The 25076-nt window shown below is 41.7% G+C and overlaps 1 protein-coding gene across 4 annotated transcripts in view; it reads left to right on the forward strand.

Annotated features, from left to right (window-relative positions):
* The first annotated feature begins 16226 nt into the window (after window positions 1-16226).
* Window positions 16227-25076, forward strand: part of GNB1L (G protein subunit beta 1 like) — a 50818-nt gene continuing 41968 nt past the window's right edge. For 3 of the 4 annotated variants that reach the window (XM_033008152.2, XM_033008151.2, XM_033008150.2), the window contains exon 1: window positions 16227-16362. The gene's annotated coding sequence lies outside the window, so the exon portion shown is untranslated. Of the gene's footprint in view, window positions 16363-16671; window positions 16802-25076 lie in introns of those variants that run through there. The other variant, XM_033008153.2, reaches the window with a different exon arrangement.

Here is a 25076-nt window from a genome sequence, read left to right on the forward strand (position 1 = left end):
AAGTTGTCCAGATCAACAAGGAATTGTCCCTTTTGCCACTTTGCTGACAAAGTTATTAGGGTCAAATTAGGTGTGAACTTTGAAATTAATCATTGCAACCACAAATAATTTGTAGTGTGCTATGGACAAAGGGGGAAAAAAAAAAGATGGAGAATAGAATGAGAAATTATTGTAGGGCACGAAGAATCAAAGTGGTTGGGAAGGAGGTAGGAGAGAATGGCTGGCAGTGCATTACAGGATGTTGACCTAGGTCTGTAGGCTGTATTGGATTTGTTTTCCTGCACCTGCAGACTGTGAAATCACAGTAGTAGTCCGTTATTGTCATTTGAGAGTCCTAATTAATCCATACCCAAGGTGTCTTCTATCTTAGAAGATACCTCTCCAGAAACAGGGGGTTTATGCATATGCTAGTTGATGATATTCTTTGCACATCTCTAGATGTGGCCCCACCAGAAGCATGCTCGTGGGGCTTATAATAGGTGCTTCAGGAAAATCTGCAGCTATGGCCATTGATTCAGACCAAGATGTGTCTAAACGGCATCTGTCAAGTGGGCAACACTGATGGTATAGTTAGATATACTGTCATCTATAAAAACTATTTTTAAAATAATCATACAAACACCTATTTTTGTACGTTTAGTAAAAAAATGGAAGCAATTTTGTTTCTTTTTTCAAGTACTGGTTTGTGTCATAATCTGAATTGCTAATCTGAATTACATGGATCTAGTCAGTCTCTGCTGGAAATAAAGTCCAACAGATTTAAATTATAGCTGGAATTTCTAAGCTAAAAATCCAGTCCATCCTTCTGAGGCAGTGCTTAATACACATATGACTTATGTCTAGGAATTATGTCCTATGAATTGTGCCTTTTCCTACAGCATATTTTAGACTCACTGCTTAGGGACACAGCTACTTGGGTCAATTGTCGCCAGGGCTGGGGCTGCACTTACAGCAAGCAGTATTTAAGAGAGTTGATTAGAAGAAAGCAATGTAGATAAACTTTCAGTTTATGTATATAAACAGTGTAACTGGCATGACCATGTTTTTCTGGAACCAATAACCATGTTTGGGAGAAGGAAGATGCAACTCAGAGGTCAAACCTATGAAAGAAGAGTCTGATACACCAAGAGCTCTGTATGAATTTGGTTCTAACTTCAAAATCTGGGGACCCGCGAAGGGAAGATAGTGCAACACCCACTGAAAAGCTTCCATTTTGTTTTCTGAGGTGAGAAGCCTGAATTTTGTGCATAAAATACAAAGTTGAAGGTGTGCTGGATTTGCCTGGAAATGCTGCAGAGCTATTCTCATTTCCTGTAACTATTGCAGGGTTGGCCTTCTTCCATGGCTAAGCCTCAGTTCTTAGCTAGCCAGAATGAAGTGGCGGGGGAAATTCACTCTCTCTTTCATCTTGTAGTGTATCTAGGAAGGCAAGAACCAAGACTTTGAACCATTAATTTCTACGTCTGTGGCTTGATTTGCTGCAGTAGAAATTGTATTTTAAGGGTTTTGTCTTCTCTTACCAAAGCTAATTGTTAATTGTATCTTATTTTCTCTAGCCACTGCCACAAGGAATGACTGCCTTCTGTGCTGATGACAGATCTGCCCCTCTGTTATCAGACACTGCTCTTTTGCCATCTCAGTTTCATAACAGTTGCCTCTGCCTGGGAGCCAGTGGAGCAGCCGAGTTGGGCAAAGCAGTTCTCTGAGGAGGAGAATGATGGATGATGGAGTGATTCCCTTCGACATGGCTGAGGCACTGAGGTTGTGTTAATTTTTTATTCTCTGCCCCCCCGTATTCCCCTTTTTCCTGCTCTGAATTCTTAAAATGAATCATGGCACTGCTGTATTAACACACACAGATGATGCTATATTAAGTTGAAAAAGCATTTTATGGCACTGCTATGCATCACTTTTGTCAAAATCGTCAGGAAAGAGATAATTGCTACAGGTGGCAGAGGCTGCTGGATGACCATCAGAGGGTACATAGGAAATAAATTTGACTGCCTCTGCCAAATTTCTAGTGTTTATGCCAGCAATACCACTTCCTTTTCTCTCACCACTGTCATATATGTCATTTTGCTACAGCTTGCATACTGGCCTCCCTCCTGCGCTCAAGGAAGAAGCAGATCTGGCACTCATACTGTGCTGAGGTTCTGCTCAGCCCTAGGGGATGGGTTTGCAGTGATGCAGTTATACTGGCACAAAACTAGAGATGTTGTACCAGCACAAAGCAAATTTTGTCTGTAAGCAGCTTGCTCTGAATAGTGTCTGCAAACAGTACTGATGTCCACATGGAGACGGGTTCTCAGGACTGGCTCTCAGCTGTATTGAGAATCAGCTTTGTATTCACACACTTCCCTGAAATATTCTCTAATAGTTGATTTGAACAGTCTTTAGCAGAGATCATATTTCTAGTTTGGGATTCCCTTTATACATCTTTCATTAATACAGGGATTCTCCGCAATCAGAGACCAGCACCGCAGAACAGCTGGATCCATTTTGGCTTGACAAGGGGCATGGGCATTTTTTTATATATATTTATGGCTCTTATGAACATTTAGAATTCTTTGTATAAATATTAAAAATAATCAAAGGTTCTGGAAAGAATTCATACTGCATTGCCATCATCTGCAGGAGTTCTTCCATCTTCCTCTAGAATATGTATTACTAGCTGACACTGTGAACTAACTGGTCCAGTCTGGGAATTTCTAGCTACAGCTAGAGGAAGAGGGAGGCTGCAAAGGGAATTGGTATCTCTTGATCATCAGAGAGAGCAAATATAATACAGGCGGCAGCCTGACTGCCCCTGGAGCAAGTCAGAAGCAAGAAGCTTGCAAGCAGGCACCTCAGATAGCTCCCCAGAGTTTTGCTCTGCCTGCTGCACCCGCTGTGGTTACTTGGTAGGTTACTTGCCCTGCTTGTCTTGAGGTAGCTAGAGTTGAAGCATATGTTTTCCATTTAGAGCTTGGAGGATGCCCAGGTCCGACTTGGCATGCTGTCTGCACTGGGCATCAGCAGTACAGATGTGGAAACCACAAACCCGATTAATATGAGCCTAGAGTAAAAACTCAAATAAGCTTATAAATAAAACCAGACTTGCAGATTATTTGTTTCCATATTAGTCTATAATAGACCCTACTCAATATGTTTGTTTTATTTGGTTTGGTGACCGACATAGGTATTTATATTTCTAATAAAAATTTAAATCAGAATACAACAGACGAAGTAAGCTTAAATTATTTGTGCAGAAGATGATTGCAACTGTCTGAAGCATGTAATTCTTTACATGAAATGTTAGTCTGCTTTGAACAGAGATGTGACAAACTTCTCAGTATTTAATTTACCATTCCATCATAGTTCCAAATCCTACATTTATATTTTAAAATGGGTTCCTAAATGCACTCTAATCCTCAACAAACAATCCAGAGGCGTTGGATGGCTTGGTGGGTCTAATTCTTGGTGTAAGCACCATCTGTGTGATCTTGGGTGAGTCACTAAATGATCCCCATGTCTCAGCTTAAAGTGGTGACTGTCTTTTTTCCCCTTCCAGTCTCCTGCTAAGATCTGGGCATGTTTGAGGACCTCCAGTGCTCCTTTCCAATGCAACTTCAGCTGCTCCAGCTCAGGTAATGATACCATACAGAGAAGAGAGTTCTAAAGAACCGGTAAGATTTTTCAGCAGTGCTGACAGATGTTTTACTCAGTGGAGAAGATCTCTTCCTGGGAACTGCTGGCTCTTTATCAAGGTGAGCTTGTCTTGATTCACTTCCATATAAGCACAGCTATGCCAGAAAAATCTATGGTTTGGCAACAGTAGGGCATCTAGTTTATTTTGCCTGTACTATGACAGTTAGGATGGGACACCTGCACAAAGCCAGACAAGTCTTTGAAGTGAGACTTGTTGTACCAAGGCCTTGTACACATCTGTGGTAAGTAGTATCTACAAGTGATTAGGTCTACCAAGCTTTCAGACCATACCAAGGTGTTGTAACTGGAATTGTGCTTCTCTCCCCTAGACTCCTAAATAGACAATAGAGGGAAATAAGCACTTCCACATTCTGGTTTGGATCTCACATAGGTTACCAAGAGAGCATGCAGTTCTTACATCCCAGTGGGATGAACCTGAGCTGAGCCTTGGATAGGTATTTGCAATTACTTTTTTGTGCTGGTGGGACAGTCTAAGACTAAGAATAAACAAACAGCACTCTCTTCCCATCTTCCTCTTGCAAAAACATGAGGGAAAAAACTCTTGCACCCTTTGTTAGGATGTCAATGCCAGAGGAAAGACACTAGCAGTTATTCCATTCAAATGTCCAGTTTTTCTTTCCAGTTGTTTCTTTCGGTTCCTTTTTTATTTTTTTCTCAGCTTCAGCTGGTTGAGCAATGGCCTGTTCTTATGAAACAAGTTTTCAGCTTCACAATAGACCTGACTTCTCATTGTTTGAAAGGCAAGAGGGTGACTTAAAGTAAACTCTCTCGTGCTAGGTGGTGTTTTTCCACATGGAAATGTTGGAGGGCCACTCTGTGCTGTCAGCCCAGAAAGGCCAGAAGATGCCTTTAGACTCCCCAGGTGCCTCTGTGTTTGTTTTCTAATGTTATTGCACATACAATATCATTAATATTATGTCCAAAGCTTGTCTCTTTAAACAGAGTCAACACATCTAACCTATTAGTCAACCATAGGGAAAAAGGAAAGGATTAAGTCAACACTGTAAGGAATTAACCCTTTCCATTGCCCAGAGAAGAGATTAAAGATGATATGACCTCCTTAAATTTCAAAAGGGACTTGATTGTTTTCTCTCACAAAGTAGTGGAGAGGAATTATTATTCCTCCCACTTTGGCACTCAGATGTAAAATGCAACAGTCTGTGTTCTATAGGAATCAGAAAAGACTAGTAACTTACAAGGTATCATTCTCTTTCCCATGGTACATGCCATTGAAGGGCAGGAAATTTCCCTCCCACCCACCTTTTTCTTTTTTTGACTCTCCATTTCCCTGTGGGCTGCCTCAGGTAGTGGGCTAGGCTTGGCATGTAGACACAATTAGAAATATAGGCGAGACTGCACGGAGCAAAGTGTCCAAGTGCTGAGTGAGTGCCCAATGGGCCGTAGCAAAATGCACAACCAAGTCAAAGAAAAATGGAAAATATTTCATAAAATTCATCTTTGCATCCCTTTTTCCTCTCTTGATATATGGCCCCTTATTCACAGCTGCCTAGGCCCCGGCCCGCATGTAAATATGTCAGTGCACCAATGAGACGGAACATGGTCGCAGAAATGCCGGCGGCTGTTCCCAGATAAAACGCTGAGCTGGAGCCGAGGCGTTTATTGTAAATAAAGATCAAGGCAAAGCAGCAACATTTCTGTTCGACTCAAGCCTGCCAAGGTTGCTGGTCCAGCTTCTTTCATGACTACCATATGTCCACATGGATTTCCCCTTCCAGAAAGTGACATGTTACTCTTCTGACAGCTCTGTAGCCATTGCAAATTCCTCGATACTTTCCATGTGTTGCTTTACAATAACCTGGAAACACTGGTGGCAGATGGGGCAGTGGGTGCATGTCTGGGCATGGAGGGGAGAGGTTCAGTTCTAATACTGCTGTACCTTAACGCTAACTTTGCAGGGCCCCAGAACACATTAATGCTTTTTTTGGTTCTGCTCAGTAGAGGGCACTGGATCCTATAAATAGGAATTGATATACTGAATCACAAAGGGCCTGATAGCTTTAGCAGATGGACTAATCTTTTTTCCTCTGGATACTGGTGGTGTGGAAGGGAAGTCTGCGGTTCTGTCTGCTGCATGCTGATTGACCAAGAGATGACCATGGCATGTGCTAGCAGGTGATAAACTCGTGTCTTTTACATATATTTTATATTTTAATTAAAGTGGTAGCTACAAAAATCGGTCATCTGAAAATCAGGATGTCTAAAGTACTAGCCATCTGGCATCCTTCTGAACAGTAACACCAGCCAGCTGGCACAAGAGGGGGGAGGTACAAGCATCTACAAACTAGAGCCTGAACAGCCAGGCTGAGGTGGAAACTGGTTGAATTGTGCAAGCTTGTTCCTGCAGTCCACAGGGGAACTATAGGAATGGTATGAGGGGAGTTGGCTGAATCTGGTAGTTTAGCCTTCTTTGTAGCCTTTGATCCACAGTTCCCACAGTTTCACTACAAAGTTATCATTTTTTCCAGTGAGTTTGTCTTGTTCTCAACAATACCCACAAACAACGCACTGTCAATCTGCTCCACTCTCCCTCTTCTGTCACTGAGTTGCCTTTGCTCTGTTCTGGGGTTTGCGTTTTCCTCACTCATGGCTTAGATGAGCTGTAAGCTAAAAGGACTAACAAAAACCAGTAGGAATATAGGTTTTTTCAGATGATTTTTTTTAATTTTAGATGGATCTTGTGCATGTATGTTGTAATATAATTCTTTTAATAATAGAAGTTTTAATGCTAATAAAGAACATATATTAAAAAAACTTCCTAAGCCTTCATCTGGCACTAGTCTAGTATGTTGAAGATTTGGCACAATTTACTCATATAATTCAAGAATAAGAACTGAAATTATTCATTCTCCATAGTGACAGATACTGACCTAATTTACTGAGCTGACCTCAGATGCTTCACTTCAGATGACAGCTCCAAATGCAAGAAAATTGAATACTACCACAATATATGCTTTAGCTCTGATGAAGAAAACTGCAAGGCAATGGTGTTTCCCAAAAAGCAGCTATAGTTATTGGGGGTTTTATACTTCTATAGCAACATATCTCACCACACCCTAGCAATTGCCAGACCCAAACTGGAGGTTAAATGTGCTGGAAAATGTGGCAGTAGCTTCCAGCATTGGCTGATTCCTGAGCTTAGTGGGTCTCAGGCATGCCTGCCTTGCATAGCAGTAAGTCTCCAACCTGGGAGAGAGGAGCAGCTTTTCTTTCACACACCCTCTCTCTCGCAAGTCTGAGCTCCTGCCTTTGCCTTGGCAATGCAATGTATGGTTCAAGAGCTGCCCATGTACCACAGGTGGCTGGCCCTTGGCCTGTAGTGTTGTGCTGCTGTTCCCATTTAAATCAGATAGAAGGCATGATTGCTAAGGGTTGTGGGTTTGGTTTTTCTTTTTTTTTTTTTTTCTTATTAAATAGGTCAGCAGGCCCTAACAGTTGGCAGCCATCTCCAATCCAGGAGCTGTGTGATGAAAGGTCATATTATGGCAGGCTCCAGTGTATCTTTTTATCTGTCCTACTTGGTACAGCATGTTCCAGGTGGAGACTGGCAGGATGCTAGTGCTAAACCCTGCCCTACTCCTGTTCCCTAGTGACAACAGCACTATCCTGGCTCCTCGTCCCGTGTTCAGATCCCAGCTCCCTTTGACTACCCTGGAAACTACTGCTCCCATCACAGTTCTTTGATACATGGAGACTTCCTGACTTGGGCACGTTATTCTGGGAAGGGAGATTAATCCCTTTTAACTCCTTTGCAAACAGATGTGCTCTTGAAGTGGTTCCTATTGTCTATATTAGGCTACACTTGGTCTGCATTTTGTAACCAACTTCACCTTCCACTGCAGAAGCCTAATACTGTACCTTCCTTTCTAGTACAGTAAATCATTATTCCTTAACACTGCTCAGTAGAGAAGTAGGTATATAATAAACTTGGCCATAAGTTGGTTCAGTAGCAATTTCTCATAGCAGTTTTAAAGTGTGATTTAAATTTTTTTTTTAACAGTTCCTTAACAGGTTAATGGGATACATGGACCAGAGACTTCTGCTTTATCCCCTGGAGCCCTGACAATTTGAGGTATTGTCTGGCTCAGCTCCTAGATGTGTGAGGAAGGAATAACTTGCACTTCTCCCCAGTGATTTCCTGATGCTCACTGGTGGAAAACAGACATGATTCCATCCAGAAGGTACTGCCGAGTGCTCCCAGGTGTCTGATGTGCCAAGCAAGCTTGGTAGCATCAACTCCTATAAGATTTCCCTCTACTAAGGAGAGGTGGTATCAGCCCCAGCTAACTCTGAGGCCTGACATCAAACTGTGTAGACTTTTGTTAGAAGCCGACTGAAAACGTGGTGTTGTTATTATCTGACACTGGCTGAAACAAAAGCCAAATGTTGATGAATGTCTGATCCTAAAAGTAAACAGTTTGATTTTTTTTTTTCTTTGCAAGTCAGAGGCCCTCTAGGGTTTTATCTGATTTTGGCAATCTCCTGCACATTTTGGGGCCTGGAGCATGGTTTTAATTGTTACATCACAAAAGTTGCCAAATAACGTTGAATGCTCCTTAAAAACTCTCTCAATTTTATGGAACTTCTCAACGGCTTGACTAATACAATAATTACTGGAACTCAGCTATGTTGCCTAGTGGCAAATGGAATTTTTTCATAATGATGCTGTCTGTCGTTAATAGCAGGATTTGTTCTTTCTCTCAGCGGGAGAGAGGCCAGAAAGCCATGGTATCTGTCTTTTTTAATGACAGCCAACAGCAAACGGATAAAATAATCAATTATATCTACAGATAGGTAGATAAAGTATAATTTATCTTGTCAAAAACAAAAATGTTTTTAATTGGGCTGTTAATCATTTTGTAATTTTAACTAAAGAGATGGGGGCTCTACTTTGTGCTCAGACATCACTAATATTTCATACCACATTAGCTGATCTTATTATAGCTTTAATAATAGTGTTTACTACTAACTGCCAAAATATAAAATACGATTTTTGCTCTCATTAGCCAAAGCCTTTGCAGCTATAAAGGGATGCACTTCTCTTTTATTTTTCTCCTTCTAGAAAGATCCAGGGGAAAAAAAAAAAAAAGTGTTCAGCTAACTAATCAGCTGTAACAGTTTCTAGAATATGCTGATCTATTTGATTATAAGTACCCATACTAGTTAACAACAAACATGTTACTGAAATGATTTTTTTTTTTTACAGCAAAGCATATAAGCAGATTAGTATAACACAAGAAAAATTGGAAGCTGGGAGTTTTGATTTCTAGCCACACTTGCACTGTCTTGTGGGAAATTGGGCAGATTATTTAATCCCTCCTAATTTGTTCTCCCTGTCCATAACACAGGTATTAGATAGCTGCCTCATCAGGTAGCTGTAGAGTATGTAAGTGTTGTAAGATTCCTGAAAATCTGTAATAAAGATGGCAAATATCTGCAATAGCAGCCCCTCTGACAGCTAGCTCTTTGAGGAAGGAAATAGGAAGTTTACGGCTAGACTTAAATCATCCTCATATTATAACTGAAAATGTCTTCACAATGCTGCCTGATTTCAGGACCAGTGAGGGATCATCTAGCAAAAAAAATCTCACAGCACTGGGGTATTTTGGTTGTCTACTCTTCTGTGATTATTCCTACTGATGTCATGAGCAGATGCTGTGTAGGACCAGATCTCTATTTTACCTATAAATTCTACATTTAAAAAATGCCAGCATGCTAGGAAAAGAAATGTTGTGACTCTTAAGCACCCCTTCGCCTCAAATAGTCTGGAATTACTTCAGAAGTGTTTTGCAGAGTTAAATTAATCTCCATTCATTTCTATTTGGTTTCCTTCTGAAAAGCTCTACCTGCCTTAAATCAAGAGACAGACTCTAGAGTACCTGTTTGGGAGCAGAACATGCACGTAATGTTGTTTGGCAAGGGCAGATTTCACTTTCAGTGTTACAGTGGGTGTTTCTGGCTATGGGTTTAATTTTATGTCCATAGCATCCCCCAGTGATGCATGTAAGAGATAGGGGCAGAACTGCCCCTCCTGTAACTGGATCTTCCCTGAGAGTGGGGGAAATTTAGTGAATTGAGTGGATCTTTTACAGGTCTAATGGCAGGAATGAGGCTGTATTCATACTGGGAAACAGGGAGGAGAGGCTCTGAGGCTGGCTTGCCCAAGCATAAATAAATTGGAGGTCCACGAACATTCAAAAAATTCCCAGAGAGTCACATTGCACAACTTAATGGGCCTGGTGCCTTCACCTGTGCCAATTTTATGTGACTCTTAACTCTGGTGTTAAAAAAAAAACGAGACTTGCTCTAATGACATCAACAGCCTGTGGTGAAGAAAATATGCTGCTACTTTGATACAGATCCCCTTTTAAGGAGGACACAGTAGACAGCCAGGGCTCTTTTTCCCATCTGTTAGGTAAATGTTACGATTCCCTGCTCAGAAGCGTGCTCTCAGCAACACTCCTCCACTTTCAGTGTTACAGTAGATGATTTTTTAATAAGAATATGGTTATCTGCTGCCCCTGGTTTTGCTACCTTGATTTTACTCTCCTCCATTACATGAAAGGTTGGAAAAGGGGGACATGAGTTGGCTGGGGGAGGGGAGCAAACAACATGGGGAGGGTGTTAAATGAACCAGCTGTTATGTGTGAAGTATCTGCTTTCTAATTGCTTCTGTTGGAATTCAAGGGAAAAAGGCACTGGCTACACTTAATTAATAAGGCAGGACTCACATAAACTCCAGCTGTGAGCACAGGACTGGTCTTTAAAGGATAAGCTCAGAAGGTGGGGCAGAGAGTTTGATTTCTTTGCACTAAATCCCATCACATGCTGCTGGTAGTGTGTGTGTCCACTTAAGCCTTTTGGTTGGTCTGTCTGAACCAGACATGAGGTATCTGTTGCTGCCCACGTGCCCCACCCCAAGAAAAATGATCTGTCCTCAGAAATCAAAGGTGTGAGGCTGTGTTTCAAGCTACGGTGAAACTGGTGTGTTTTCACTCAAGTTTGGAATGCCTAAAAAGTGGGGATGTTTGGATCCAAGGTTTTTGTTCAGACTTAACAAAAGCATGGGCTTTTGCAGCTGGACCCAGATATAGGTTTGCCCTTTGGTCTTCTTTTCTGACTAGTTCTAGGGGGTTTGGATTTGGCAACCTGTCAGCATCTCTCTCACCTGGGCTCTGCCTCAGGAGCTTTGCTGCAAGTGTAGCACTGGTGGGGTGGTTGTGCTGCTGATGCCTCCAGACCATGTCCAAAGGCCATTTTCCAATGATCGCTTTGAGAAGAACAACACCCAGTTAATTTTTATTTTTTTTTTTTTGACAAGGGCTCAAAAAGATCATCAGGAATTTCCCTAAATTATAAACAGTGTCCCTAAAACACACTTGAAAATGCAAATGTCACAGTGTTTCCCCATTTGATCCTGCTCCAGGTCTCACTGCTGTAGGATGCCCCACACCACCAGTGCAAGGTCTTCCCAGTCAAAGCACAGCAGTACTGGGGTCTGTGCTGAGACCAAAGTTGTTTTCCACTTTCCATGGGATGGCATCTCTGGATTTCAAAGCTTTTTGTTTAAGTGTGTTACTCTAGGAAACAGGAGAATCGGAAAAAAAAGGTGGAGGGGATGTTCCCATGTAGTTAAGGGCCTGTTTTTCCTCACTGGCTGTGGAGGGAAATGAGCTTCCTGCTTAAGGTGAGGTGTCATTTGCTGGATGGAAACCTTTGTGTCCCAGCTGGCTGGCTCTTTCTGGTGCCACTGCTCAGGTCAGGTCTCTTCCAGTGTGATCACTTTTGCCCCCAGGCCCTCTCCTTTCCTGGCACTGTGCTTCTGCCTTGCATCAATCCTGGTGCTCCTCAGATGAGTGCTAGGGTCAGCCCAAGGGAGGGGACGTGCCCATGTAGCTGCAAATGAGCTGGGAAAAGAGGAGTGCTCATTTTGGTGCAGAGAGTCCAGCTGTCCGTTCTCACCGCACCCTTGCTCCCCAGGCTGGAGCTGAGCAAGTCTCTGCTTGACGTTGTCATGCCCCTTTTCCCCCCTCTCTGCCTGGGATCACCCATCACCTTCCATGAGCTCTGAAAATGCAAGAACCCTTCAGATTTCTGGTCAGAGCCCTTTGTTGTTTTGAAAGGTAAAATAATCCAAGGCTCAAGCATCTAGAAGGATTTTGTTGCTCCACTGCTCCTGATTTCAGTGACAGCTAGTCCTGGTGTGGGACTAAACACACAGATACATTGATAGCCCCAGTCCCTTGAGGTAGCTGCATGGAGGTGGACTTCCCACCCAGAGAGAAAAACAATTCTCGGGTGTTACAGCATGTTTCCAAGCAAGCAAGGTGGGGCCTCACCTTTCAAAGCTCTATAAACAGCAGCTCTTTGTCTCCTCCATTTCTCTTCACCCTGAACTTGTTGCCGTTTTCAAAGGTTGGTTGCAAAGTGCTGATTCACAGCCACCAGCCTTTTTGTTTTATCTGAGGAGATTATGGCTGAGCATGTTGCGGTTTTGTAGTGAAAAGACTCCAGTGGAAATAGCAGCATATTTGACATGAGACTGTTATTTATGCTTAAATAACCATCTCATTTAAGCATGAGGAGTCTTTTTTTTTTTTTTTTTCTTTTCAAGTTTAGATCAATCATGTATGAAGACAAACTCCCACTCAGCCTCCTTTGGCCCTTAATACTTTCATTTAATTATTTTTCTGCTCATTATTTTATGATTTTGTCCTTGACTGGAACATTTCTCTCTTGTTCTTCCTTACATGCACCATCAAAGAGGGAAAGAACTTACATTTAAAGCTCAAGCTTAGTGTAGCTCTTAAGCCATAAATAATGTTTTATACAGATTCTAAGATTATTAAATCCTTCTAGTTAGCCTCCCTCATACTTTTACAGCTCATCTGATTAGAGGAGACATATTATTTTGAAACTTGTCTTAACTATTTCTGTTTTGCTTTTGTAAGCAGACATGAGAAGACAGGATCTGGCTGTATGCATTGCTGATCAGAAGAGTTGCCATAGGAATGCAAAAAAGCTTGACTGCAAGAGAACTGATTTTTGGCATGGGAAAAAGCTCTAGAGAAGCCCTGTAATTCTGATGTAGTTAACTTTCTAAATACAGGCAAGTATACAACAGAAATTGAAATCTGTCTATCTGGGGAGAGAAATGTATTCAGAACACACTTTTCTGGAGAGGACTGACAAGCATAGAATCAGTAATGTTTTTTAAAAATCATTTAAAAAAATACTTTGGTATGAGGAGATAGTTATTCTCAGGTAGTAACTGATTTTGGACAGCTGTAGGAACTAACCCATTGGGCCCTGTGCATCGCCCCCCCCCCCCCAACTACGTATCTGTCACCTTTTGATACCTGGGCCAGGATCCCCAGAGCCAGGCACATGAAGCTCAGCCTCTCCCTACAAATGCAGCCAAACCAGCTGCTGCAGGTTGCAGAGATACTGAGACTATAGCCCTGCTCAGCTCACAGTACCTTAGGGGTATGGCCAGTTAGTCAGGCTTTGCCAGTATTACAAACTATGGAGTTGAGCACATAGAAGAAAAATAACCCTATTACAGACAAAGCTAGTGAGAAGTGCTGAAAAGCCTCACAGTAGACAGCCTACACAATGAAACTATCTCCTCCAATCAGTCCATGGTCATCAAAGAGGCAAATGTCTCTGCCACCTGGGCCAGACAGGGTGGTGTTTTAATAATAGGCATAAATCTATTGTGCTTTTCTCCTCGTGACCTTGCATAGTCTGTCAGGACAATGCATACCTCAGAGAAGGAGTAGAATTTATGTGTACAATAAAACAATAGAGCTTCAGTGATATCAGCTGTTTGACAAACTTTAATATACATTTGCTATAAAATAGGCAGTGATTACCAGAATGTGATACCCAAATAAAATTCATGATCCATTTGCACGACAGATCTTCAATTTACTCACATTCATGTGAAAGAGACACATAAAAATTATATCCGTGCTTAAAATCACTTAGCAGCAGTCTGAAAGACCCCACAGTTGCAAGTGATACTGAAGTACTTAGCTAATACTCATGTTTCGATGGCTTTGCCTTCATGATTCTTCCAGTGGTTCCTTTATGTTTTCTGGTATTTTGCCAAACACCTGTGAATCAGTGCACAACAAATATTCCTGCCATTTAATTTAGCCTTGCACAAAAAAAGCTATATTAGGCCTGATGCAGACCTAATCCCAAACCTCTAAAGAGGTTTAAGGCACTCTGGTTTCACCTAATCCCGAAATCTAAACCAGAATCATTGAAAACCTCCATAACACCACAGGAATGGGCAAATAAAGGGTTTCCACTATGAAATTATTAAAAGGACACAGTGTATCTTTTGGATTTGAGACCTAAAGCTTTACCTAAGGAGCTTGGACTGTCCACAATAAAAGTGTTTATTTTGAAGATAGGAGGTTGAAAGGTTTATTTGACTAGAGGGCTGATTTCACCTCTCTCACCCAAAAAAAGAAGAGGGGTGATCCCCTAAAAGAGTCAAAATGGGAAAAGGGATGAACAAGTAACAAGGCTGGGGCAGCCCAGCAAAGCAGCTAAAGTAAATGAAGTGCAGGTTTCTGTTTAAAGCATCTGTCATGGCCCCCTGTGAGAATGAGCAAGAGCACAGCCCCTGGTGCACAACTGGGCTGTTGGTTCCCAAAATTCCTTGCAGCAAACTTGTAAGGAAAAAGTTATTTGTGATACAATGAATACATTGCTGCTGCTCAAAATGGAGAATCTGCTCTTTTGAGATTGCTTATTGATGGGAGATAACATGTAAAAATGCACACTGTAATGGAACTTTCAATTACATCCAACTGTATAATTTTGATCTTGCATTAATGCATGTTAAATTAATTGGATTCTGTCATTCCTGAATTCTGGTAACCACCTTATCTTGCCATATAACTCATTATCTTTGTGTTGTGAAAGGGGTATTTCATTTTCAAGGCGACTGTAGGGAATATTAACTGTACCATATTCTAATAAACATTTAGCTCCTAACAAATTAAAGACCTGAAAGTATACTGCACATGTGGTTTCATTATGCATAGCATTTTATAGCAATGATCTGCTCTAAATATCTTAATTCAAATCATTTCAGCAAAACATGTAGGGAAATGGTGGACAATATTTGTGCATTATACAATACTGAAGGTATTTATCTGTGCTTAGGACATTACTAATAATGAGAGGCACAGCCTCCTCAGTGTACTGCATTTTCATAACCATTGAGTGCTGCTTAAGAGACCTTTAGAACAAGGATTTAAGAATAGGTGTTCCTACTGATGAGAGGTTTGATGTCATTTGAGTAGAAAAGCAAGCTCCAGATTTACCATCATGAACTCTCATAAAAATCTCCATGCCTTTACATCAGAAGTGGAACAGAATAGCATTTATTTAAGAGCACTTTGGTACTCCAGCTGTAATTTACCTTTGAAAGACTGGCTCTCTAGACAAAAATAGCAGGAAAACTGAAAAGCATTTGTTCTACGAAGTGCCAGTCTTTCTACCTGGAATTACAGCAGTATAGCCTTCTGAGAAACTATGTAAATGACAAAGCTTTTATCGCCTAGCCAGGTGACACAAACAAGTGATTGTTTATTTGCTTTCCTTGAGCAAATCTTGGTGTAGCTGGAAAGCAACAGGGGGCTCTTAAGGTAGAAGACTGTGCCTTTCTGTGGTGCTGTCCTGTGTACATGTACACTGAGCTTGCCATCACCCGTCTGAGGAGAGTGTATGGCTATGTTAGCAGGGTATAATGCCAATTTCACATAGCAGTTTTGTTCCAGTAGCAACAATACATGCTGTGTTAACTGTTGCCTGATGTAGTCCAATTATGACACCTAACCATAAACTTCCATTTGGAACCACTCCCTAAAGAAGCTCTCTTGCAGGACAGCATCTGGAAAACTAAGTGTGACTATGTCGCACAGAGACTCGGGTCTGTTTATCCCCAAACAAATCCAGATCGACGGCGGTTGCCGGAAGAGGCAGATGAATTCGGCAACATGATAACCCCGCGCTCAGCAGAGCTCCTGCAAATGAACGCTGCACAAGCAGAGCAGAGGAGGCCCTGAGACACTGCCTGCCGTGCCCCACCGGTCACGGTTCGGATGGGGCGCCCCGCAAGTCGCTCACGGCCTCGTTGCGCGCCCGACTGCAGCGCCAGCCTGAGGGCAGCGCCCAGCCGCGGCTCCCGGCGGGTTCGAGCACTCCTCCTCCGCTCCGCTCCGCCAGGCCCGGCGCTCCCCGCGTCCTGCTGCCCGGGCCCGGCCCTACGGAGCAATGACACGTTTCACCGCCCGGGTTACGGAGCGGGTGGGGGCGAGAGCGGCCGGGCGTGAAGCCCCGCGCTGCCTCCCTCACCGTCCGGGCCGCACCCCACCGTGCGGAACTGGGGCCCGCCGGGCGCCGACAGCGCATGCGCGCCCACCTGCTTTCTCCCCTCTCCCTCCTCCCCCCCCCCTCCCCGGCTCCGTGACGTCAGGAGCGGTCCGCAGGCACCCAGCTCGGTGCTCCTCTGCGCCCGCCTGGTTCGCGGGAAGCAGCCTTAGGTACAGCGGAGGATCGCCGAATCATCGCTGCCTTCTCCCACACCCTCCGCCCTCGGCGGAGCAGCGCTCGGTGAGAGCGGGAGGGGGTCGGGGGGGGGGCCGCCCTGCACCGCCGCGGGAGACTCCCGGCCCGGCCGCTAGAGACGCGCTGGGAAGACGCGCCCGTCACCGGCGCCGCGAGGGGGGAGTGGGGGCTGTGCGCCTGCGCGGGGGCGTCGCCACGGCAACGGCGGGGCGGCGCTGCGCCTCGGGCAGCCGCGTGCCTGCCGCGCGCAGGTGGGACCGTTACCCGCCACCCGCCTCGCGCCTCCTCACACGGGCGGCAGCGGCCGGCGTCGCCCCGGGCGGGCTCGTCCAGGGCCCCCGAGCCCGTTACTGACACTGGGAGCGGCGCACGGAGCTTGTCCCGGCCCGGGGAGCGAGCAGGGGTGGGAAGACACCCAGGACGGGACGAGCGCTCGAGGGAGCTGTAGCGTCTGTGGCTGACGTGAGGCCTCTGCTAGAGAAAAGTAATATTTTGATCAGAGTCCGCATCTGCCTCATTGTGGTGAGGCTCTTTGCAAGGTCTCTATGGCAGCTGTAGTGCTAATGCCTTGTGCTTTGAGTTCAGAATACATCCGATCAAATATTTAATATCAGTGAGCCATAAATACCAAACCTAGTTGTAATGGAGCTTGCAGTTCTAATGTATTGAATTTTACAACTCTTCCATAATAATCCCAGTGCTTTGCTTTTACGACCAACAGAAGTGAGTGTTTTTAAGGTATTTAAAAGTGAGCAATGGTGGACGAGCTTACATGAACACTGCTTGAGCAGATCAAGGTGAGGCAGGGAACTGCATCTGCTGAATATTGAACCTGCTTCTGCCCGTGGAACGCACAGACCCGGGTGGGTTGGGACCTACTCTGTGTCTTCCCCCCACCATCTGCAAAATGGTAACAGCAGTCCTCAGGAAGACTTGTTGATGAGTAACCTTTTAAGCTTTTTAATACCCCTCAGTTGAAGGCATTTACAAAAGTAAAACACAGTACTGTTAGCAATGTATACAATATAGTACTATGAAAAAATAACTTTGTATTTATCAACTGGATAAAGCTCTGATCAACCTGGGCTGGTCTCATAGCTGAGCCTGCTTTGAGCTGGAGATCAGTCTGCAGACCTCCTGAAGGTTCCTTTCATCCAGAGTGTTTGTGTGGCTGTATAATTAATGCACCATAATTTCATAATGAAAACTTATATTCAGATACAGCCTACAGAAGTCCATAAAACTAGCCTCATTGCAACAGATTGACTCGAATCCCTAGGTGTTTACTTTGATTGGTATCAGAAAATGAAGGGAATCTTGCCTTAATTTTTCACGGATTGATTCATTGAAGGGGAAAGGAAGAGATCAGTGCTGCTCGTTTGCCTTCGCACAGTCCATAACCTGGGTGTGCGGCTCCTCAGGGATGGAGCGGCAGCACGGGCGCTTTCGGTTTTCGGGTGACGGGGGTTTAATTGCTTTTGCTCCCTCTACTGGCAGCCTGACTCGGCAGCAAAGCGTTGCACGGTTAGCAAGTATGTGAGACGTAGTCTATGTTACAGATACTCTCAGCATGGGCGCTTTGTTTGCTATGTAGCATTTCATGGGCCTAGCTGGTATTCTGGATGTAATCCTGCAGTGTTTGGATGATGTCTGCATACTGATATCTGACATTTGGATTCTTTTATTGTATATTTTTCTTCTCAGTAGTACTGGTTGTTTGAAATTAAGAAAATAACTTGTACGGCTCCTTTATATGCCACTTTACAGTAGAAAATAATCTACTGTCCAGATTCAGTAGCTTAATTTTGAAATGAACGAGGTAAAAACCAGGCATGGTGTGTGCTCTGGAAAAAACAGAGGACACAAGAGATGGAAATCTGTGTGTAACTTTTACTCTTTCTCTGAGAATCGTTTTGAAGAGCACTTCTCCATGCTTTTTAGCAGTCTCCTTGTGACCTGTCATTCTTTCAAAGCTCCTTCCACCAACCCCCAATTTTAGTAGCATTTTTGTGAGACTTTTAGAAGCGACTCTGTGACTGGGAAGTGTTTCATTAATAATTTGTCCTGTCTGAATAAATTACATGGAGCATAAAGGACATTTTATTTATTTTGAATTAAATTACTACATTTTAAAGAAATTACTGGAGTAACTTCTTGTTTTTAAATGATTCCTATTAGCATTTTTATTGATTTACAGGTAGACTATTTTTTTCTTGTTAAAATATCCTGTGATCAGAAAATCCAACTGTTTGTTCTGGCTTGGCTGCATCATTATCAGTTATAAAGATTCTGCAAATGGAAATTATGTTGATGCATCTACTGGAATAGATGCTAGTTTCTAATATCAGGTAGTCTGGTTTTGGTTAATTGGTGTAGAGACTTACTTTTAAGCATTAGAATGACAGTGTTAGAATCATAATGTATTAGGGAGCAGATCTGTTGGTTAAGTTCTGATCTTGTTGACCATTTTAGAGTACTGTGTCTTTTTGCAAAGAAATGCTAAGCTACTGACCCGTGTATGTTCTTACATTCTAAAAAGACAATTTTTTTGTCTCTCTATCATGTAGTACATTAGGCTATATTACGTTTTGTGATTGCATACCTTTTATTTTTAATTTGAGTACTATTTATCTTCAAGCTCAGCCATAAAAATGTACTGTTTCATTGGAACTGTAAGAACTATAAACCAGCCAGTGCTAATTAGCTTATATGGGAGATTTAATGCTGAAGATTCTGGTTTTCCAAAATTATATTGTATGAAGCACTATCTTCACTAGGAGAATAGCTACTACGACTACTATTCTGTAATAAATTATTTTGTTGTAGCTACATTGGATTATAGATGTATGTCAGTGACATTTCTGGAATTGTGAAGACAAACTTAGTAATGATTAAAAAAAAGGTTGAACTTTCCTTTTTGGACACCTTTTCTGAGTTGTAATGCTGATGCATTACTTTTGTAAAAACTTGAAACCTCAGCACAGTATTACGTGTTTGTGTGTATGTCTTTATACAGGAAAAAAAGGTAAGTTTAGTAGCAGTAATAGTGTTTTGATCCCCAAAATATCTGTGTGGATAGATTTATGCTTTCTTTGTAAGACTGGTGTTTGACTGCACTAGAATATACTTGGTAGTACAAATGAAGGATTTCAAATTAGTAATAGCTTGAAAACTACTTTAGCTACAGTTTGTTTTGCTGCTTTTTTTTTTCCAAACTATTGGTCTCTGTGGAGCAGTAAAAGTGATCACAAAGCAACGAGAAAGAAATAAATCTACAAAAAAACCTGCACAATTTTTGCCCAAGCAAGCCAGCTTCCTTTTGAGCTCAGTGCTGGCACAGTTGTACGATAAAAAGTGGATTTTTTTGCTGTTCATAGGCAATGCAGATAACTTCACAACTGTAATGAATTCATTTCCTATGGTACATTTTAATTGTATGCAGCTAATGATGGCATAGCTCATCATTTCAAAAATTGTTTCAGTGGCATTCATGATGGTGTAAATGCTCATATGTTACAAGATTATTTGAAGGAACTGGAACTTTGAGACATGTCAGGTCTGTCATGTTGAGAAGAGTAACTCATTAAACAATAGGTGCTAGTTATCAGGAGTAAATTGTAGAGCACGTTTAGGGTACAAATATCAGAGTCAACAGATTTACCTAAAAAAAGAGGTATTACTTGATGTAATTTTAAAAGGCATATGTTAGCCTTGAAAGTTTTCAGACCACTAAACTAGAGAATCCAGGCTACGTCATGATTCAGAAGCATTTAAAATATGAATCAGTCTCTTCTGCATCTCAGAAGTGAAAGTTATAGGGGAAACCACCTTTTCTATAAATGGATTTACCAGCACAGGTCTTTAGAATTGTAATATCATGCTGTAAGCGAAATAGGAGTCTTAGGAGCAAAAAAACTTTTAGTCAGCAAATTTTCTCTTTCATGATTTATTTTTAAAGGTCAAAAGGTGACCGTTATAGTAAAAAAATAGTAATTTGTACAGGAAAACCTTCCCAGATGAGATGCAACCCTGTCCTAAACCTCTGAGTTTGCAGCCTAAGTTTTCCAGAGCTGCTGGGCGTAAGGTAAAGCTGAGCAAAGACTATTTGAAAAGAAACGTAGACTAATGCTTAGATATATATGTATTTTTTAATTATTCCATAGTTTTTCAGTAGATGATAAATTTCTTTGATTTGGAGGAGGAAAAGATTCTGCTTTAAAACATACCAGATAGGAATCTTAGGACAGACTTTTTGCACTCAGACAGCTGGAGCAGCTCTAGATTCCCTGCTGAAATAAAAATGCTACAGTTCAAGATTTAGAAAGGTAAAAAGTGTGACCAGAGCATTAAATAGAAGGGCCATATGATACCAAAATTAAGCTCTGTGTTTATTATAAAGAAAATCCTAGTTGTAGAAGGGAAAAAAATGAACTTGTTCCACCACTTTCTTTTTTCCTCAGGAGAAAACACAGAATATATCCTAGGTAATAAATCTGTTTTATGGCTCACATGAGAAAGGGTGGAGAAACTCCCATTATTTTCTTCCCAGAAATTGTAATACACATGAGCTAACATGGGAGACACTGGGGTTTTCATCCAACAAATGCACAGCTGGCTTCTGCTTTTATTATTTTTCTAAGCCTAATAATTTTTCATTTGATTAGCTGGTGGCTGACAAAACTATCACTTGCTCAGTGTTTTGTATATTTAGTAGAGTAGGTGTGATGCGAAAAAGATATTGTAATATGTACCCAGAAGCATAGCTGAACTTGTTCCGTTGGTGAGAAACTTCTACTTGCCTCTCCTTAAAATGCAAGTTTCTATCATCAGGATTTGAGTTTAGATATCAAGAAAGTAACTTCCTGAGAACTAGAAACAGAATTGTGTAAGCATTTGAGGATTATTTTTTTTTTTAATTCACATGTAGAATTGCATGAAGCTATATGCATATAAATAAATTGTCAGGAATCAGTTGGCTGTTTACAGTGCTTTTTTTTTCCATGAGAAAGTGGTGAGACTATTTGAGGGGAAAAAAAGTCCTAGTTTTAGTGTTAGGATGTGGGAGAGGTAGAGCTGCAAACAAGGTATATCAAGGATTTGAAGTATGCAGGGTGAGCTGTGAAGAAGACCCATGGACACAATGTGAAAAAAAAAAACAAAAACAAAAAACACAACAACCCACAAGCCCACCCAAAATGATGAGACAAAGTGATAAAGCGGGCACAGACATAAATATGGAAGAATAGGAGCCATCTGAGAATGAGGTTGTTTAGAGCCATGTCTGTGCAGACCTCTGTAAAGCTGTGGACTCTCATTTTGAAATCATAAGGGAGAGTGGCCTGTCACAAAATTTGTGTCTTCTGCAGAATAAAGAAAACCTATTCAAGAACTCAGTATTCTGGTCTGTTTTGCATTGACCATTAATACCAGGGACAAAGCAGACTGCTTTCTTCTGTATTGACTTTCCTGGTGTTTAAAGTGCTAAGCTATACCAAAGCTTGCTATCTTTGTTGGCCTGGGCAAAGCAATGCTAACACCTTTGCTAAGTAAGCAGCAGAGAAAGAAGAATGCAATTTTATCCCAGATTGGTAGGTCTGTGTTGTCTGAGTGTTTAGTGTGTTTCTAATTGTTATTTTCAAAAATTATAAATAATTTGATGTGTTCTAGGAGCAGAGAAGAATGCAGGCTGTCTGCTTCCACTTGAATACTGTGTGATGTCTTCTCTGATTTTAATTTGTAGTCATTTACAAGTGGTAGGTGTTCAAAACTGTGTAAGACATTTTTAAGTGAAATGACCCTGAAGCTACAGGTTCATTACAAAGCTAAACCTCTACCTAATATGAGGTCAGTTTTATGTCCTTTTATACTGTGGCTGGCTGGGGAAGGAATCATTTTGTAAAGAACAGTAGAATCTATTTACTGTGTATCTATGTTCTGACCTAGCTCCATTGCACTCACTAAATAATTGTTGACAAGTTCAAGCTCTGTAACTAGGTGGTTATGCCTTTGCTAAATGCCATGAGCGAATATATTTTCATGGATATGGAAAATTACCTTAGTGGAAAAATATGAGACTACTGAAGTGGCGATAGATCATCATAGGAATTCTCTTTTGGTTGTATCTCTCTTACAAACTTAATGTCTGCTAGGAATCAGAATACTTGGTGTATGGGACTGTTGCTTGGGACATGGAGGTGTATGGGTCTGTTGCTTGGGACATGGAGGTGCCTGAGCCTGTATCAGTGATGGCTGGTACCCACTGGGTGTTGCCCAGGGCAAAGACCCATGTAGCAGTCTCTTCAGAGGAGATATAATCAGTGCAGCCTGTCTCCTTTTTCCTCAATCTGCCTTGTTAAAATTTGCATTTCTGGCCTGCCAGTACTTAGCTATTTGTTCTAATAAATATTCTCTTCTGTGATGGGCCTGTTTGACTTTCTGAAGCTGTACTTGCACCTGTGTTAGACCCTTTGATTCTTTTGTCCTCTGACATATGAGATGATGCCATGTTGGTTCCCAGATGAGCAAACATGTTACTGTGTGACTGGAGGGGACGTGTTCCTGATGTGCAGCTAGTGATACTGCTGGTCAGTAGAGGCCGTTGCAGCAGAAGTGGTTTGTCATGGTGGCACATGCTTTTCCTGCAGCGCAGCACCGTGACCTTTCTTTTGCACTCTGATTCCATGTTCCAGGTGCAGAGGGCTTTCTACTCAACTTGCAGGACACTGCAAACAGGGAGAGAGCCCATAGTGCTGTGCCACATAAACAGACGATACACCATCTTTACTGCAAAAAGGTCTCTAGCCTGTTGCTGTTACACAGCATTTATGCTCTTTGCATGAGATTTGCCAGATCTGCTGTTGGTAATAGTTTGACCTCATCGAACAAGGCTCTCAAATTTGAGAGTAATTGGGAACATGTGAAATATTCAGGACTTTTTTAATTGTTACTTTTTTTTTTTTTTTCCTAGTTGTGTGTTTAGGCCTCCCACCTTTCACATCAACAATTGAGGGTGTTGGTTACTTCCTTCTGTGTTTGTGTAAGAAAAGCTTTTTATAGTCCATTTTTCCAGTTGGCGTATGTACTTCCTCCATTGCAGTCTAACACATCATTCTTCCCACTCCCAACCACTGAAGGTAATGGAAGACCTTTGGGTTTTTTTATTTATAATAAAAATGGAGCTGTGGGGTTTGGAATGGTCATTATTCCTGCTTTGCAATCTGTTCTTCGACAAGTTGTGTTTTGTTCTTGGTAAAGGAGGCACATGTAAGGAAGCAAAGAATAATCAGCTGTATTTAGTTTACAGGACGTTTGGTTTTAATTGGACATTTCCAGGTCAGTTTTTGTTTAGCTGCAAATCTACCTAGAAAAACAAAAATCTGTCAGAAACTTTTTGGAAGTGGGCTGCATTCTATTTTTTAACAAAAAAAATTCTTAATGTAATGTCTGATGTGAAGAATTTTTTAGTGTCATCCATCCCAGTTTCTGGAAGGATCACAGCTGAAGTAAGGACAGTCTAGGAGCTCCACATCCACCCATTATTTTGCCCTGTATGAATGAGTCTGGCACACTGGCAGCACTTGAACCTTGCAGATTTGGAGTTGCACTGGAGGTCTTTCCTTTAAGCAGCACCAGTTGCACCAAGAAGGAATGAAGGTGGCATGGCCACTTCTCCTTCATTGGCTGACAGAGGTATCTCTGTGCAGGACAGCATGCACTGCATCCTGCTTAAGGATAGTACAACATCTGATTTACTACCGCTTCACTCCTGCTTGCTGGATGTTTTTATCACCATTTGTCCAACACTGTTATTTAGCCACAAAATATAATTAGTAATATTTAATATTGCCGTCTTTTTTTTTCCTCTATGACAGATAGCTTATTGAGAATATCTACTGGGAATGTTTTTATTTCCTATGTTTTGGATGATATTTCTCAATAAAGGTTATGTTTCAGAACTAATTTTCCAATTAAAATTATTTTTTTAATATAATCTTGCAAGGTTTTGCAACACTAATGAACATAGCCCAGGTCCTTCAGTGGAGAGGCATGTGCAGACATGGCCACTCTGGAACTATCTCACTGCTTCAGATCTTTAATATTTTTAGTCTCTATATAAGTCTTTGTTTTTCCCCAAGTGACTAGTTTTAAGGTGACATGGTAACTCTAGCCCAGTCAAGACAGGAATTCACTCTTCTCTTTTCCCATATGCTAGCTCGACTGTAAGCTTGCAGCAAAAAAGATCTGAGGGAAACGGAGCTTAATTGCGACACTGAGCCTGAGAATACTCACACTTTAAATCTCATGTCTTGCCATGGGACATCTGAGGTCCTCACAGATCATTTTATACCTCCTTTTGTATTCTGTGATTATTCTGTGAAAATATAATTTCAAAGGAACTTACTTATTTTATTGCTCCACTGCTAAATAATTGAAAAAAAAAAGAAACCTTGGCATTTAATTACAGTGGTTTTATATCATAAATATTGTATAGTGCCTGACGATGTAATTGGCTATTTTTATAATAACACCCTATTTTTTTAAAATAAGGGGAAAATCTCTGAAATTCATACCTTTGTGCTTTTATGCCCATTAAATGTGATTATCATTGTCTAGTGACGATGTATGTTCTTCCTAACTAGGATTCTCTTTCATGCTGATACTATTCCTGTCCCCTAGTAGCACCTCAGGGCAGGAGTGGGAAGTAAATGTGTCCCATATGGCTACTTTAGACAACAGTTTTGGGTATGGGAAGGTGGGAA

Source organism: Tyto alba, unplaced genomic scaffold (genome assembly GCF_018691265.1).
Source record: "Tyto alba isolate M040663 unplaced genomic scaffold, T.alba_DEE_v4.0 Super-Scaffold_44, whole genome shotgun sequence".
Classification (NCBI taxonomy): Eukaryota; Metazoa; Chordata; class Aves; order Strigiformes; family Tytonidae; genus Tyto; species Tyto alba.